At 37.9% G+C, this 16,674-nt stretch overlaps 1 protein-coding gene across 3 annotated transcripts in view; it reads left to right on the top strand.

Moving 5' to 3' along the window:
• Window positions 1-16,674, top strand: part of LOC131683153 (uncharacterized) — a 529,082-nt gene that overhangs the window by 283,794 nt on the left and 228,614 nt on the right. The window lies entirely within an intron of this gene.

The raw sequence follows: 16,674 nt of genomic DNA, 5'->3' as shown, positions 1-16,674 counted from the left end.
CAAGGGGCTTGAAAGCACATATGACCTTGTCTCACTTTACTAAATTCATTTGCGCGTTATAATACTGGACCAGTAATTTCTATTCTGTACATGAAGCTTTTTTTCAGGAAAATATGTGACCAAAAAGTAAACTTCGAATTCCAAAGCAAATTAAACGTTCCAGGTTCGTGATAACTAATTAAGGTCCAACAATAAAGTAGAAACACCATATAGTCTTAAAACGACGCCGTCAAGTAAAGAAGCATGAAAACAAAAAGAATAAAACCAAAAAACGATGGAAGTCCTAGAAAGTCCATTGCATATTTATTAGCCTTTTCTCAGAAGATGGGATTTTCAAAAACATTTCAAAACTTGCTGATGCAATGGTTCTCAAATTCGTACAATCCGGTTTATTCATTTTCTTTATTCAAAAATGTTTTGAGCTTCAAATATATTACCATTTCATGTTAATTAATTATTTCATTCCGCATCTTTTTATTCGTTTTGTTCATCTGCGTTCATTTTACTTATATTTTTTGTTTCATTCTTTGGATTCACTCTGATCAGTTTATTCATTTTGTGCATTTTACTCATATCATTCATTTAACTTATTTTATTCATTGTTTTCATTGTATACATTTTATTCATTTTTTCCAGTTTATTCATTTTGTTCAGTTTCTTCATTTTAATAATCTGACTACTTTTTCAGTTTTAATCATTTCATCCAAATAATTTATTTGATTCAATTTATTTCTTTATATTAATTTATAACATTTTATCATTGTTCAATTTTTCATTTTAATCAATGCGTTTAATTCTGCTCATTTTCTTCTTTTTATTCATTTTATCACTTCAGCTCATTTTGTTTATTTGATTCGTTTGTTTTATTTATGCATTTCATTAACTTTTTTACTTTATTCATTTTGTTCATCCATTCTTTTTATTCATTTGATCCATATCATTAATTTGATTCACTGTATTCACTGGATGAATTAAATCAATTTAATTCATTTAATTCATTTGATTAATTTAATTCATGTGATTCATGTGATTCATTTGATTCATATGATTCATTTGATTAATTTGATTAATTTGATTAATTTGATTCATTTGATTCATTTGATTCATTTGATTCATTTGATTCATTTGATTCATTTGATTCATTTGATTCATTTGCTTCATTTGATTCATTTGCTTCATTTGATTCATTTGATTCATTTGATTCATTTGATTCATTTGATTCATTTGCTTCATTTGATTCATTTGATTCATTTGATTCATTTGATTCATTTGATTCATTTGATTCATTTGATTCATTTGATTCATTTGGTTCATTTGATTTATTTGATTTATTTGATTCATTTGATTCATTTGATTCATTTGATTCATTTTATTCATATCTTTAATTTTATGCATTTCATGTTCAGTCATTCGTTTTATTTCATTCAATTTGTTAGTATGAGTCAATTTATTCTATTAATCTTTTAACTATTTCTGAATATTATCTTAATTTTTATGTAATAAATGTAATGTTGGGGATCTAGCTGACCTTCGACTAACCTTTAGTTTCCTTCGATATAGTGGACGATAATGCGTAGACCAGTTCCATCCTGGTTAGTCTGCCTGGAGTTCCGGAACCTTCACCACACGGCGATTAAAACATGCATAGACGGATTGCACTTCAACACATTTATTGACCTAACTCTAACATTTATTACATTTATTACTAATTATAATTATTACACATTAAAAAACGGCAGAGGTTCAACCTCTGGGCAACCGATAGTAATCGTGGTTTGTGAGCGACTGACTCATTCGATCGCGGACGATCGAGATGATCTCCATCCTGATGATTCCCTCTTTCTCTCTCGTGCTAGACCGAGACGACCCGTGAGGTTATGTGGATCATCAACTCCGACATCACTAGTCTCTTTCGCACCAGCGATCCATTGGCTGCGTACTTTAACCGTGTTGTGGGTATTAGGGTAGTTCTCCAATCCAACATCCTCACCCACCCTGAAGATGCCAAGCTTCTGAAAGAAAAAAGAGAAAGAAATCCCCTTCGACGCACTGGATGACACTATCACGCTGGAGTGATGACTGCTTGAGGTGTATCTTCCATCCTTTCTTCGATCCTTGGCAAAAGACAAAGTTTTTCTACTGGCCGAGTGAGACGTCCAGTTGCCGTTTTGACAGTGACAACTCGTACCACACCGTCTTGTCCTGGATGTAGCTCGTCGATTCGTCCTAGTTTCCATCGCATTGGTGGCTGATTTGCATCAACAATTATCACTAATCTGTCAACATCAATTTTCACGGATGGTCCCCAATTTTTGGTTCTACTCTGAAGCTGCGATAAGTATTCCATTTTCCAGCGCCTCCAGAAATCCTGTAACTGACGTTGGACAAGCTGCCATCGAGTAAAACGATTCAACTGCACACACCCATCGGGTTCTGGAATGGCTTGTATTTATCCACCGATCAGGAAGTGAGCTGGAGTGAGTGGTTCCAAGTCTGTTGGGTTGTTTGACATTGGTGTCAATGGCCTCGAATTCAGGCATGCCTCTACCTGTGCCAACAAGGTGATAAAATCTTCTGCAGATACCGGATTTCCACCAAGCACTCGCAACAAGTGATATTTCACTGAACGCACTGCAGCTTCCCACAAACCACCGAAATGTGGGGCAGCCGGCGGATTGAAGTGCCATTGAATGCCATTAGTTGCACATTCTTTCGTAACTGCTTGTTTTGAGTCTTTTAACAGTGTGAAGAGTTCCCGCAATTGGTTTTTAGCTCCGACAAAATTTGTACCGTTATCGGAGTACATATCCGATGACCGCCCTCGCCTGGCAAAAATTCTTCGTAAAGCTTGTAGGAAACGTTCTGTGGATAAGTCTGTGACATGCTCCATATGCACTGCCTTCGTACACATGCACACGAAGATGGCCACGTATGATTTGGTAGCCGACAGACGCCGCCCTGCTCGAGTGTATACTGGCCCAAAATAATCCACTCCGCATCGGGAGAACGGTCTGGATATTGTTACCCTGGGAGCTGGAAGTTCCCCCATTTGCTGTTTCAATAATGTGGGCTTGGCTCGGAAACAACGATGGACAACCTTCCTAGCTAAATTGCGGCCACCCAGCGGCCAGAAACGTAACCTGATCGTGCTCAGTAGTAGCTGGGGTCCGGCATGCAATAATTGTTGGTGATAATGCCTTAGTATCATCTCCGTCAGCGTGTGTCTGGCCGACAAAACCATTGGGTGCTTCTCATCGTTCGGTTGCTGTGAATGACCCAATCTTCCTCCTACACGTAATACACCATTTTCCGAAATAATTGGTTTGTACCACCTTAACGGCGAATTGCGAGGAACACCCTTACCGCTGGTTAGCCCTTTCAGCTCCTCCGAAAACATATCTTGTTGAACCTGTCTCACAATAACAAATTCTGCTTCCCTTAGTTCTGTGCTAGTTAGGAAACTCCGTGTCTCCTCTCCTTCCGTTTTTCGCAATATTCGAATCAACCGCAGCCAATAAGCAGTTGTTCTGAGCAGATTTGTATAAGATGAAAATTTTGAAATATATTTGTTCATGAAATTCGATTTTTCAGTTGACCCACATGCAACTGCATTTCGACGTCGTTCTGGAACTTCATCCATGACATTGTCCAGTGACTGGGGCCATTGATCTGCTGATTCCTTTAACCAACTTGACCCTTCCCACCACATGCTGCTCCCATGAATTTGATCTGGCGGGACTCCGCGCGAAATTAGGTCCGCTGGGTTGCTGACCCCTGGTACGTGACGCCATATATAATTCTCTGTCAGAGTCTGAATTTTCGAGACTCGGTTCGCCACAAACGTCGTCCATTTGTTGGATGGAGCCTTGATCCATTGTAGCACACATGTTGAATCCGTCCAAAAATGAACCTCGTGCGTTAACCCAATGGAGTACGAAACCCATTCCCAAAGCTGTGCTGCAAGTAATGCACCGCAAAGCTCCAACCGTGGTAGTGACTGTGTCTTCAAAGGTGCCACCTTTGATTTGGACGTTAGAAGCCTAACCGTAATCTCTCCGTTGTCCATAAAGGTTCTTAGGTACACACATGCCCCGTAAGCTCTTTCCGATGCGTCACAGAAGCAATGTATTTGAGTCGACACAGCTCTTGGTGCGATAACACATCGTTTTATGCGCAGATTGTTTAATGACGGCAGCTGTTGATGAAACTTCCGCCATTCCTCACCCACCGTTTCGGGTATCGGGGAATCCCAATGCAGTGCGTTACCCTGAGCGTCTCGCATACTCCATAGCCGCTGCATAAATATCTTCGCTATCATGATGGTCGCTCCGATAAGTTCTAACGGGTCAAATAGCGATGCTATAATTGAAAGAACCTTTCGCTTTGTTAGCAATTGATCTGGGAGTAGCGCCGGAATGTCGAAGTTGAATCTCAATCTATTTTCGGTAACCAAGTCAGACCCACAGTCTTTACCATTTGGTCTTGATCCCAACTAATACCATCCATCATCGGGAGTGCTAAGTCAGCTTGAGGAATACCGTCCAGTACGGTTTGATTATTTGAGGCCCATTTCCTCAATCTGAATCCGCCGCTGGCCATTATAGCATCCAATTGCTTCCTCAATTCTATGGCTGCATTGACGTCATCGGTTCCAGTAATCACGTCGTCCATATAGACATCTTCGTCCATCGCCTTTGCTGCAAGCGGAAAACTGCTTCCTTCATCCAGAGCTAGCTGTTTTAAGGTCCTCGTTGCAAGGAATGGCGCAGGTTTCGTACCGTAAGTCACGGTGGTTAGCTCATATGTCTCTACTTCTGCCTCCATATCAAACCGCCATAGTATACTTTGAAAAGTCGTATCATTTTGGTCCATTTTAACTTGCCGGAACATTTTCTCCACATCCGCAACGATCATTACTTGTCTTGTTCTGCAGCGCAACATGATTGACCGAAGATCTTGTTGAATAACTGGCCCTGCCAAAAGAGCATCGTTTACGGAAATCCTTGTAGATGTCTTACATGAAGCGTCAAACACCACTCTGACCTTAGTGGTTGTGCTGGCCTCCTTTACAACAGGATAATGTGGTAAAAAGTATCGTTTGACGCACGTATCATCAGCCACCTTCCGCATATGACCTAATTCCAAATACTCGGCCATGAATTCTTGATATTGCTTGCGTAGATCTTGATCTCTGCCCAGTCTTCTTTCCAAACCCTGGAAACGTCGCAGTGCGATATCTTTCGAATCCCCCAATTTCGATATGACTTCACAATTTTTCGGAAGGGTAACTGTGTATCGGCCATCCAAACCTCGTTGAACTGTGCGCTCAAACTGCTCCTCACAGCGCGCTTCCTCCGGGGAGTAATTACGGATGTCTCCCACTTCCTCACAGGACCAAAAACGCTCCATCAACTCCTCCAAATTGTCCGATACCACCATGTTGCAAGAAATTTGCGAAGATTGAGTCGGAGATGATACTTCTCCGGAAACAACCCAACCGAAAACCGATTCGGTAAACAAAGGTAACCCATCACCTAATGGAATAGCCTTGCCTGTCCGGAAAAAGCCGAAGAAAGATTGTATTTCGAATATGAGGTCTACACTATTCGTTTGATAAAATGCTGGATCTGCTAGTATGATTCCTTCGGGGATATCCCATCCCCTTGTTGAAACCGTTGTAGTTGGTAGGTTGGCCGTAACCTTCGGTAACACCAGCAATGTCATGCTACAAACGAACGATGAGCTTCGCGATCGTATTGTGGTATGGATCTGATGTCGTACTCTCGTAGACGCCTGGCCGATTCCAACCACAGAAACATCAACCCCATCCTTAGAGATATTCATGAGCTTGCACAACCTTTCAGAAACAAAGTTACATTCTGATCCTGAATCCAGTAGGGCACGTGCCGGGTGACGTTTCCCATCATCATCTTCGACGAGAACTACAGCTGTTGCGAGGAGAACCTTACAGGCACGTTGATGTGCCATGTTAGATGTTACTACATCTGTAGCAACTACATTTGCAACCTTTCCATCTTGTGTACTTGTAGAGGATTTTCCTTCTACCGAAGAAGCCTTGTTACCGTTCTCGCCATCCGGTTTAAAACAAAACCATCGTATGGTGTCGACCTTTGCATCTTCTACAAGAAAACCTTGATGAGCAATCCTTTGCCTGGTGGCCCTTCCTGAAGCAATTCCGACAAAGAGAGTGTGAGCGTAGGAAGGACTCCTTGCTAGCAACTGACATTCGTTGGAACGATGGACATACGTGCAACCAATGGCTATCCGAGCAAGCAATGCATTTCCCGGCTGATGATTGTGATGCACTATGGCTGGTGCGGACCGCAAAAGGTTTTTTCCTCTGTGCCATTACGGAGTCTGATCGACCTTCCGATGGCTTTGCCGGGAGTGATTCTAAAATCCGAATTCTCCGCTGAAGAAATTCTGTTAGATCCTTTAACGTGTCTTGGCCCTTGTCAGAAGAAAACTCCTCCCATCCTCGTCTTGTATATGGATAATCTAGAGCTGAGGACATCAACCAACAGAAGGTCCTTATAATCTACTGGCTGCACTACCTGATCCAGCGTTTGAATTATCCTGTCGAAACCTTCCAGTAATTTGTGTAACTCGGTCGACGATTCCTTAGCCAGTACAGGCAGTTTAAACAGTGATTGCATCTGCCGTTTTTTTAGAAGCTTGCTATTGTTGTAGCGTTTGCCTTTTGTTATCTTCAAGGGATCGATTCACGCCTTAGCTTCCCCTTCGAGGCACCCCTTGAGATAATGAAATTGCTCAACCTCTGGTAATTCAGTCTTCCAGTGAATCAATGATGTGAACAGATCCCGGAAGCTGAGCCATTCATCGATGTTACCATCAAAAGTCTGTAGCTGTATTTGCGGGAGCCGAACGTGATCCATGGATGCATGCTGATTCGTGTCGGTTTGCCTAACCGACTGCTCCAAGACAGGAGCATCTTGCAACTCCCTTGCCTTATCCATCAGGGCAGATTTTACATCGTAGTAGCGATCTTCGAAGTTCACGCGTTCCTTGGAAAAAGCCTCTTCACCTGCTTCGAAGTCATCATGGGATTCGATTTCATATATGGTTTCCCCGATTTTCTCCCATAGTTCATCTAACCGTTCAAGACGAACTGATACCTGGCTGGCAGTCGTATTTTCATCATAGCATTGAACGAACTTGACGATGTTGTTCAAAGATGTTTGCAGTCCCTTAAGCTTCGTATGTAGCGCCCTCAGGGATGGAGCCTTTTTCACCGACGTTGCTGAACCCGTTGGCGGCATGGTTGTAGATATTCGCGTACACAGAACAGGGATTAACAGGTGTAGTATTCCAAAAAACTGACCAAGCCTTGGCTAGACATACACTGTGTCAGCTTACCTGGAAAACTGACAACGGCGACTGCAGATTACTTTAAATGAGTGTCTACACCCTTGTATGCACACGCAATTCCAGTGGTATTGGGTCCAGTATTCGTCGGGATCTTGACGTCACTCAGTAGTATATACAATCGTGTGAGAAAATAGTATGTAGTATCGATATTTTCCTACTTCGGCTAGACATATACTGTCGCCTTACCTGGACAACATTTACCGGCACTGTGACCAGGTAAGCGAACATCAGCAAGCGCATAAACCACATACAACAATCTCCAAAGTACAGATATCAGCCAGCGCATTACGAAGGGAAAATTGCAATATAGTATCCCAAAAAACACTAGACTTCGGCAGAACATATACTCTTGCCTCACCTGGACAAAAGAGTGTAGTAGCAATCGAAAATATCAACCGTGAAAATAGTTTTCACGGCGAATAACCAGGGCTCCAATCCAAAGAAGAATCACTCCACAATGTGTCGAAAGAGATAATTTATTTTTAATGCACAGCATCAAAGGTCCAGCGAGGGCCGGGCATATATTTAAAGTAAATTTACCTGGGTAAACTGATTGAAGCACGGGCCCGGTTATCACGTCGCTTATCGTCGTTACAATATAGTCCAACTCCTTTAATATAAAACAGCGTAACCACGCCCAACGCTGACCTCGCATGCATTCAGTACTGGTCATCAGCAAACATGCAGTTGCCTTTCGTGTCGAATAACCAATCACCAGCACGGCTCACGTGGCTCACGAACGTAGCAGAAAGTTACAACGATTGGTGTTAGAATCACAAAAGAAAATGTCCAGCGACTGGACGTATACTAATGTTCCACTCACCTAACTGGCTGTAGAAAGACACTCCAGTGATTCTACCAATGTTGCAACTCCAAAACGTGTCGATGGTTCCACATGTCCATTGTCCAGCACTAGCGTCGGTGCTATGGTGAATTCACAATGGCGCGCAACTATCGTGTCCCTCAGGATGAATTTATGGCGGTGTTATAGAACAATGGGTCTCGTAGTTTAGAGATGGCTGCCTTCCAAGCGTGGTTCCCTCAAATCAAACCTTCGTCATGCAATGTAACTCCAGCATCTGTCCTTTAAATCCTCCCGTGGTCTGGATCCGGTTCGAAGGACCAGCAATGTTGGGGATCTAGCTGACCTTCGACTAACCTTTAGTTTCCTTCGATATAGTGGACGATAATGCGTAGACCAGTTCCATCCTGGTCAATCTGCCTGGAGTTTCGGAACCTTCACCACACGGCGATTAAAACATGCATAGACGGATTGCACTTAAACACATTTATTGACCTAACTCTAACATTTATTACATTTATTACTAATTATAATTATTACACATTAAAAAACGGCAGAGGTTCAACCTCTGGGCAACCGATAGTAATCGTGGTTTGTGAGCGACTGACTCATTCGATCGCGGACGATCGAGATGATCTCCATCCTGATGATTCCCTCTTTCTCTCTCGTGCTAGACCGAGACGACCCGTGAGGTTATGTGGATCATCAACTCCGACATCACTAGTCTCTTTCGCACCAGCGATCCATTGGCTGCGTACTTTAACCGTGTTGTGGGTATTAAGGTAGTCCTCCAATCCAACACTAATCTAATTTGATTCGTGTATATTATAATTTTAATTTCCATTAATTTTTCTACTCATTTTATGAATTTAAAAACCTATTGTTTCATTTTTTGCTTTACTTTTTTATTTCGATCGTTGTTGATTTCTATAATATATTCAGTTTATTCGAGATTTTATTCGTGCAAGACTAGAAACTGTTTTCATCCCACCTCTAGTTGGGTGCCTACTTCTCGTTAGTTCTGCAAACTAATCCAAAATGTGTAAGAAATGTCTCATCTCACTGCTAGGTGGATTAAATCGGTTTTTGTTTCATTCTTTGGATTCACTCTGATCAGTTTATTCATTTTGTGCATTTTACTCATATCATTCATTTAACTTATTTTATTCATTGTTTTCATTGTATACATTTTATTCATTTTTTCCAGTTTATTCATTTTGTTCAGTTTCTTCATTTTAATAATCTGACTACTTTTTCAGTTTTAATCATTTCATCCAAATAATTTATTTGATTCAATTTATTTCTTTATATTAATTTATAACATTTTATCATTGTTCAATTTTTCATTTTAATCAATGCGTTTAATTCTGCTCATTTTCTTCTTTTTATTCATTTTATCACTTCAGCTCATTTTGTTTATTTGATTCGTTTGTTTTATTTATGCATTTCATTAACTTTTTTACTTTATTCATTTTGTTCATCCATTCTTTTTATTCATTTGATCCATATCATTAATTTGATTCACTGTATTCACTGGATGAATTAAATCAATTTAATTCATTTAATTCATTTGATTAATTTGATTCATGTGATTCATATGATTCATTTGATTCATTTGATTCATTTGATTCATTTGATTAATTTGACTAATTTGATTAATTTGATTAATTTGATTAATTTGATTAATTTGATTAATTTGATTAATTTGATTCATTTGAATCATTTGATTCATTTGATTCATTTGATTCATTTGATTAATTTGATTCATTTGATTCATTTGATTCATTTGATTCATTTGATTCATTTGATTCATTTGATTCATTTGATTCATTTGATTCATTTGATTCATTTGATTCATTTGATTCATTTGCTTCATTTGGTTCATTTGATTCATTTGATTCATTTGATTCATTTGATTCATTTTATTCATATCTTTAATTTTATGCATTTCATGTTCAGTCATTCGTTTTATTTCATTCAATTTGTTAGTATGAGTCAATTTATTCTATTAATCTTTTAACTATTTCTGAATATTATCTTAATTTTTATGTAATAACCTAATCTAATTTGATTCGTGTATATTATAATTTTAATTTCCATTAATTTTTCTACTCATTTTATGAATTTAAAGACTTATTGTTTCATTTTTTGCTTTACTTTTTTATTTCGATCGTTTTGTTGATTTCTATAATATATTCAGTTTATTCGAGATTTTATTCGTGCAGGACTAGAAACTGTTTCTACACTTTATCCTTTCAACACCTTGCTCTCCCTTGAGTACTATGGCTCTAAATATTGAAAAATATACTTCACCTTCCAGTCCCTTGCTAATTAAATGCCGAAAAAACTGTTGACCAATTGACTCAATAGGTCGTTAACAAAAATGGTGAACAAAAAAATGGTAAAAAAAATAACACTGACGGATTTCAATTTAAACCACTCTTGGATTTTGAAATAGTCACTTCTATCTATAAAGTCACCACAGTCGGGCTACCGCACTATTCACATCACGAGAACAGCGTCGTTCAAAGTTTGCGATAATATTAGTGCAATTATTGGTAGAGATGTTAAAATAGTGACGAACACATTTAGCTTCATTGAATCGTATTTAAGGTCCCAAAGCAAGCAGTTCAGATGGGTGGTAATTTATCGATTTTTTTTTATCAGCGCCTTTTTGCCGCTTTTGTTAAATTCAACTCCACATTGTATATTTTATTTTTATAGACAATTTTAGCCTAGATTTTAACTAAAACCTGTTTACTGTTTGATTTGAAATTTTACTCGAACTTTCGAAAACTCGAACTCTTACCTCCGGATTCTGCTGCTGTTGCCAGTATCACCGTCACTCTCCGTCAGTCATGCACCCAAACCGTCCGAGTAGGAAGAGATACTGCTACGTGTCGAATTAATTTGTAACAACTCATGGGCCTGTGGCGGGTGTGGCGGCATCGGTACCAAACTGTTGCCGTACAACTGCTTAATTTGCAACAACTCGTGGGCCTGTGGCGGCATCGGTACTAAACTGTTGCCGTACAGCTGCTTCACTTCCTCATGGTGTTATTCGGGTGGATAGATAACTGTTATTTGTGTGAATGCTTCTGGATTTCTTGTCACTTGTCACTAATTTGAGTTCGTTCTAACGATTACTAGTGGGTGTTAGATGTCCATTTTCACTTCATATTTCGAGTTCTTCAGTGGGGTGTTTTTTGACACCACCAGTGGATGGAGCACTTTTATAGGTAGCTTTGGTGGCAAGCTGCTTACGCGGAGCCTTACCTCCAGTAGATTTACGTTTAGTACGGGCTATTGTCTAAGAAATGTGCCGGTGAATTGAAGAACTTTTTGCAAGTTAGTAATCCAATAAACTTCGGATCCGAAGATTGCAGGTTCGAGTCCTGTCACGGTCGCCATTTTGGATATGTGATATTTTAAACTTTTAGCCTGTACCCTTGTTGGCTGTTAACATAATGTGATTTATTCCATTTTAAAATCTTACGAGCTAACCTAGCTAACCTGACTTAAACTATTCTATGTACATCAAAATGGGAGGAGTCAGTTACAATTTCAAAGTACATAATTATGTACGGGTAGCGTAAAAAAGGGAAAACAAATCAATGAATTAGTATGGGTGCATTGGTTGCTATCGGTGCTTTTGTTTGGTTACGCAAGGCTGTTTATTTGTCGCCTCAGCATAATAATGACCTAGTGAGAATGTTGCTATAACAAGTGGTGCTACCCAGAATGGTTTAACTCGAATGCGCCCATCTGGTTATACAAGTTGGATTTGAAAACGATCGTTCAAGTCTGCATCCCACCTCTAGTTGGGTGCCTACTTCTCGTTAGTTCTGCAAACTAATCCAATAGTGAAATGTGTAAGAAATGTCTCATCTCACTGCTAGGTGGATTAAATCGGTTTTTATACCTACAAGCGCAAATTTCGATATAAGAATCCGAGGAACAAACGATTAATTTAATTTTTAATGAAATCGTGTACTTAACGATTTGCTCGACTATATGTCTCACGAGGAAATGACTGCTGCCTATCTCAAAGGCACTAATATTGATGTGTGATCTTCATCTTCTTATTGTCATTTGACAATCCTCTGATCGGACGAAGGGAGTGAGTCTGCGATCGTTCGTCGCTGAAGGGGACTGTGGGGCTCGTTAGACGATGTGGCGCAATCAACACTCTCTCCCGGAATGCCCGATGGATTCATCCGAGGTGCATTATTATTAACGCCAACGTCTAGCACCGTGACCTTCACTGCTGGTCTTTCGTAGATGCCACTGATGGTTTGCACTGTCGCTGACCGCACTTGCCCGTCAGGTCCGGGTTTAGTCGCTATAACTTTTCCTTTCGGCCAACAGTAACGTGGCATCCGTGGGTCCGTAATGATGACGATGTCATTTAGTTCAACAGGCTTCGTGTTAGTGAACCACTAATTATTCGTATGCTATTTAGAAATACATCATAGAAGATTTGTTCTTGATAAAATTTTTTATAGAGCAGATATTTTGACTTTTATTGAAATACGTTGAAAGTTCTAATTTGTGATGCGTTGTAACGTCACGTTACATTATCGGTTATAAAAGAATCCTCTTCCAGTATATTTAGTTTATGTTTATTGAATTTTAAGTGAAATTTTGTCTACTATCGGAATCTGTAATAAGTTTTTGATGTAGGCGTTCATTTGATAAAGTTATAACATATTAATGGAATGAAGATTCGTCAAATCGTTGTAACGTCACGAAAGAATGTGTCTATTGGTGTTTGCAGACATTTAAAAATCCGTCGAATTGACGATTGGATGTAACATATTCTTTCGTAACATCACGGTAGGGCTCGTCGCGGTGCGGATGTGGGCGGTAAATGGATTGTCCGCACCGCAACAGCAAAAAAATAATAAAACCGCACCGCCTACCGCAACCGCACTTTATTTACCGCACCGCACCGCGCGGTAAATGCGGTAAAATTTTTATATTTTCAAAAAATAGTGTTGGAAAATTATTCATTTGTGTAACAGTATATAATAATATGTTATTTTTATTTACAAGAAATTTAACTTTAAGAGACTCCTCAGAATGTATTGTTTATGAAAAAATCAACTTTTTCATTTTCTATTAATAAAATTCCGTTCATTTTAAGGCAAACATTATACATTCAAAAATGTTCTACTGCAGTAATAGAAAAACTTTTATTTTAGCAACCCTTCAGTTAATTGAAAAAGGGGAATAAAAATGTAATAAGAAATGAAGTTGCATATTTTTTTCTTTAAATTTTCATATTTTCAATGCTTTTGGCATATGAAAATAAAATGTATGATTTTCGCATTTACGTAGTAAAACCACCTTTCATTCTTAAAGGAATTTCACCAACAAAAATTTAAAGTCGAAATACCAGTACTTCTATATAGTAGCGCATATATTCCAATACAGTGAAATAAAAACATATTGTATTTCATCAATGAGAACGGCGCCATATTTGACAAAAAATTGCTCTATACATTACCTTAGAAAAACTGCAAAAAATGTATGATTTGTAACATACAGCAGAAATGATTTTTATAAATAGGGGGTTTTACGGACAATATATCTCAAAACTCTAACTTCCGCATTTTTCAAGAAACAACTAAGATTGCTCCCTTTGAAAATGAATGAAGTGTAATTTTCCTAAGGCTAGTTCGAAAGTTCTAGCATTTAATGTATTTTCCTCTAATATTTTGCCAAATATTTTGTCAAAGGCAAAAACTTCAATTGCAGTGAACGGGAGTCAAACTATGTGGTATTTGGCAAAAAAAAGCTTCAAAAAAGCTACAAAATAGTCTTAACTGAAAAATATTAGGACTTAATTTGGTAGAAAATTATAGTAAATTTGAATGGAAGTACGCGAAAAAAAGTTATGTAGCATACTTTTTGAGAAAGAATCCATTACAATTGACTGTAGAAAAATTCACGTTGAATTTACACAGCAATCAAAGAAGATAGAAATACGATGCTGATGAACGAATGATAGAATAATCATCCAAATTTGGTCCCCTCCTTATTTTGGACTCTTTCATACATTTGTATCCTTTACTGCCAATTATTGCAAATTCGTTTGGTTTGACGAAGATAATTATATTCTTTGGGTTGTGTTTAAGTCCAAGCATAATTAGTTAATCTCTAATTCCTTTAAATCAGTCAAAATTCGCAATTGAAAAATTGATATCGAAAACGATTCACAATTCCACGATTACCAACAGAAATCGGGAGAAGTGATGCACTTTTAAATTGGATTTAAGAGTACAAATTTATTGTTTTTAAATGATCGAATAATTTTGTCTCTATTTGGATCTTGCATTTTATGTATTTGAAATGGTTAGTTTGTCAATTTTTACTTAGAAGTGTCAAATAACTAGTCCAAAATATGTCGTAAAAATAATAGCGTTAAAATATTTCGGGCACAGCTAGATTTTCTTTTGTAATAGCATTCTGTTTATCAATTTAGAATAATCAAAATTATCACTTTATCAATTATTTTTTTGCGGTGCGGTTGCGGTAAAACCGCGCGGTAAAAGCTCTTTCCCGCACCGCATCTGCGGGAAAAAGTGTCTCACCGCACCGCAGATTTTGCGGTGCGGGTGCAGTAAATACCGCGCGGTTATATTACCGCAACCGCGACGAACCCTACATCACAGCGATGTGACGTGTTCCTTTTCTCAGAATAATATAATATATACAATATTTCAGTGTACTTAGTACTATCGATTGTCTGGTGCTTAAATTGTGATCGCTTTGTCATATAAATCCACTTGCTTAAGCCCAATAATACAAATATCAAACTATAAACTCGAATCGAGAATCTGATCCCATACCAAATTAATCAAAGCAATACTGCCAGTTTGTTTTTGTTTGTGAAATATTTGATAAAAGCTGCTATTCTGGCTCTGTTAAACGACCATATTGAGCCCTGTCAAATAAATAAATGTCTCAAATGGCTCAAATCTATCCACAACAGATATGATTTTTTTTTCTTGGTTTGATCAATTATTTCTGCTACAATTACAAAAATAACCCCATATTGTTATTCGAGTAAATTATCATTAAAATGGCTAAATGTGATAAATATCTAAAACTAGCTGACCCGACAGACGTTGTCCTGCCTATAATTATTCACTGAAAAATACAACCAAAGCAAAAATACCAATCCTTGTGGATCCAATTTCTATTAATTTCAATTCCAGTGAGGTGATTCCGATTGTAAAACCTATAATATACGTTATGATCAACAATGGTTTTATTTGTGCCTATCTCTATAAACTGTAACAATGCTATCAACGGTACTTCGAATTTATGCCTGTGCTATTCAATGACTTATTTTCATTTTCAAAGTCGAGTCGGAATTTGAATCCGTTTGAATCATGGGAATTCGTTAGTTTCCACGAAGCATCGCTGCATTCATACTCTCCTTTGTGAATAGTGCCTTCATACACGTTACTTATCAGCTCTCTCGCCGCTCTTTTAAATGCATGTAAGCAAGGTTTGTCACCGTCGCATAAAAACTGGACCAATAGCACATCAATGACATTTTAAAACGTAATTACTAATAATGACAAACTATGCAAACAATCCTAAACTAAAAATGTCCGATTTGCACAAATAGGTAGATTAAGAAAATGTTAATATTTTGTGATCCTGCTAAAGAACATTTTACAGAAAATAATACGACAATCAAAGAAATCCATCATGTCGTTATTGAGTTATGCGATGGCAACCATTTCATTTTTATATATAGAGATATTCAGCAAAAGGTGCATATATGAGAAAAACACAATTGCACTAATAGGTGGATTAGGAAAATTCCATTATTTTATTCATATGTCAAAGAACCTTCCACAGAAAACAACCAACAAAATAATGCAAAAATCAAAGAAATCCGCTATCTCGTTCTTGAGTCATGCGATAATACACGGAAACCATTTAATTTTTTTATATAGAGATATTCAGCAAAAGGTGCATGTATGAGAAAAACACAATTGCACTAATAGGTGGATTGGGAAAATTTCAATATTTGATTTTTATGTCAAAGAACCTTCCACAGAAAATAACCAACAAAATAATGCAAAAATCAAAGAAATCCGATATCTCGTTCTTGAGTTATGCGATTACACACGGAAACCATTTCATTTTTATATGTAGAGATATCCAGCAAAAGCTGCATGTATAAGAAAAACACAATTGCACTAATAGGTGGATTAGGAAAATTTCAACATTTGATTTTTATGTCAAAGAACCTTCCACAGAAAATAACCAACAAAATAATGCGAAAATCAAAGAAATCCGATATCTCGTTCTTGAGTTATGCGATGACACACGGAAACCATTTCATTTTTATATATAGAGATATCCAGCAAAAGGTGCATATATGAGAAAAACACAATTGCACTAATAGGTGGATTAGGAAAATTTCAATATTTTATTAA

Source organism: Topomyia yanbarensis, chromosome 2 (assembly GCF_030247195.1).
Source record: "Topomyia yanbarensis strain Yona2022 chromosome 2, ASM3024719v1, whole genome shotgun sequence".
Classification (NCBI taxonomy): Eukaryota; Metazoa; Arthropoda; class Insecta; order Diptera; family Culicidae; genus Topomyia; species Topomyia yanbarensis.
The sequence above is the reverse complement of the archived record's forward strand: the minus strand, read 5'-3'. Positions and strand labels throughout refer to the sequence as shown.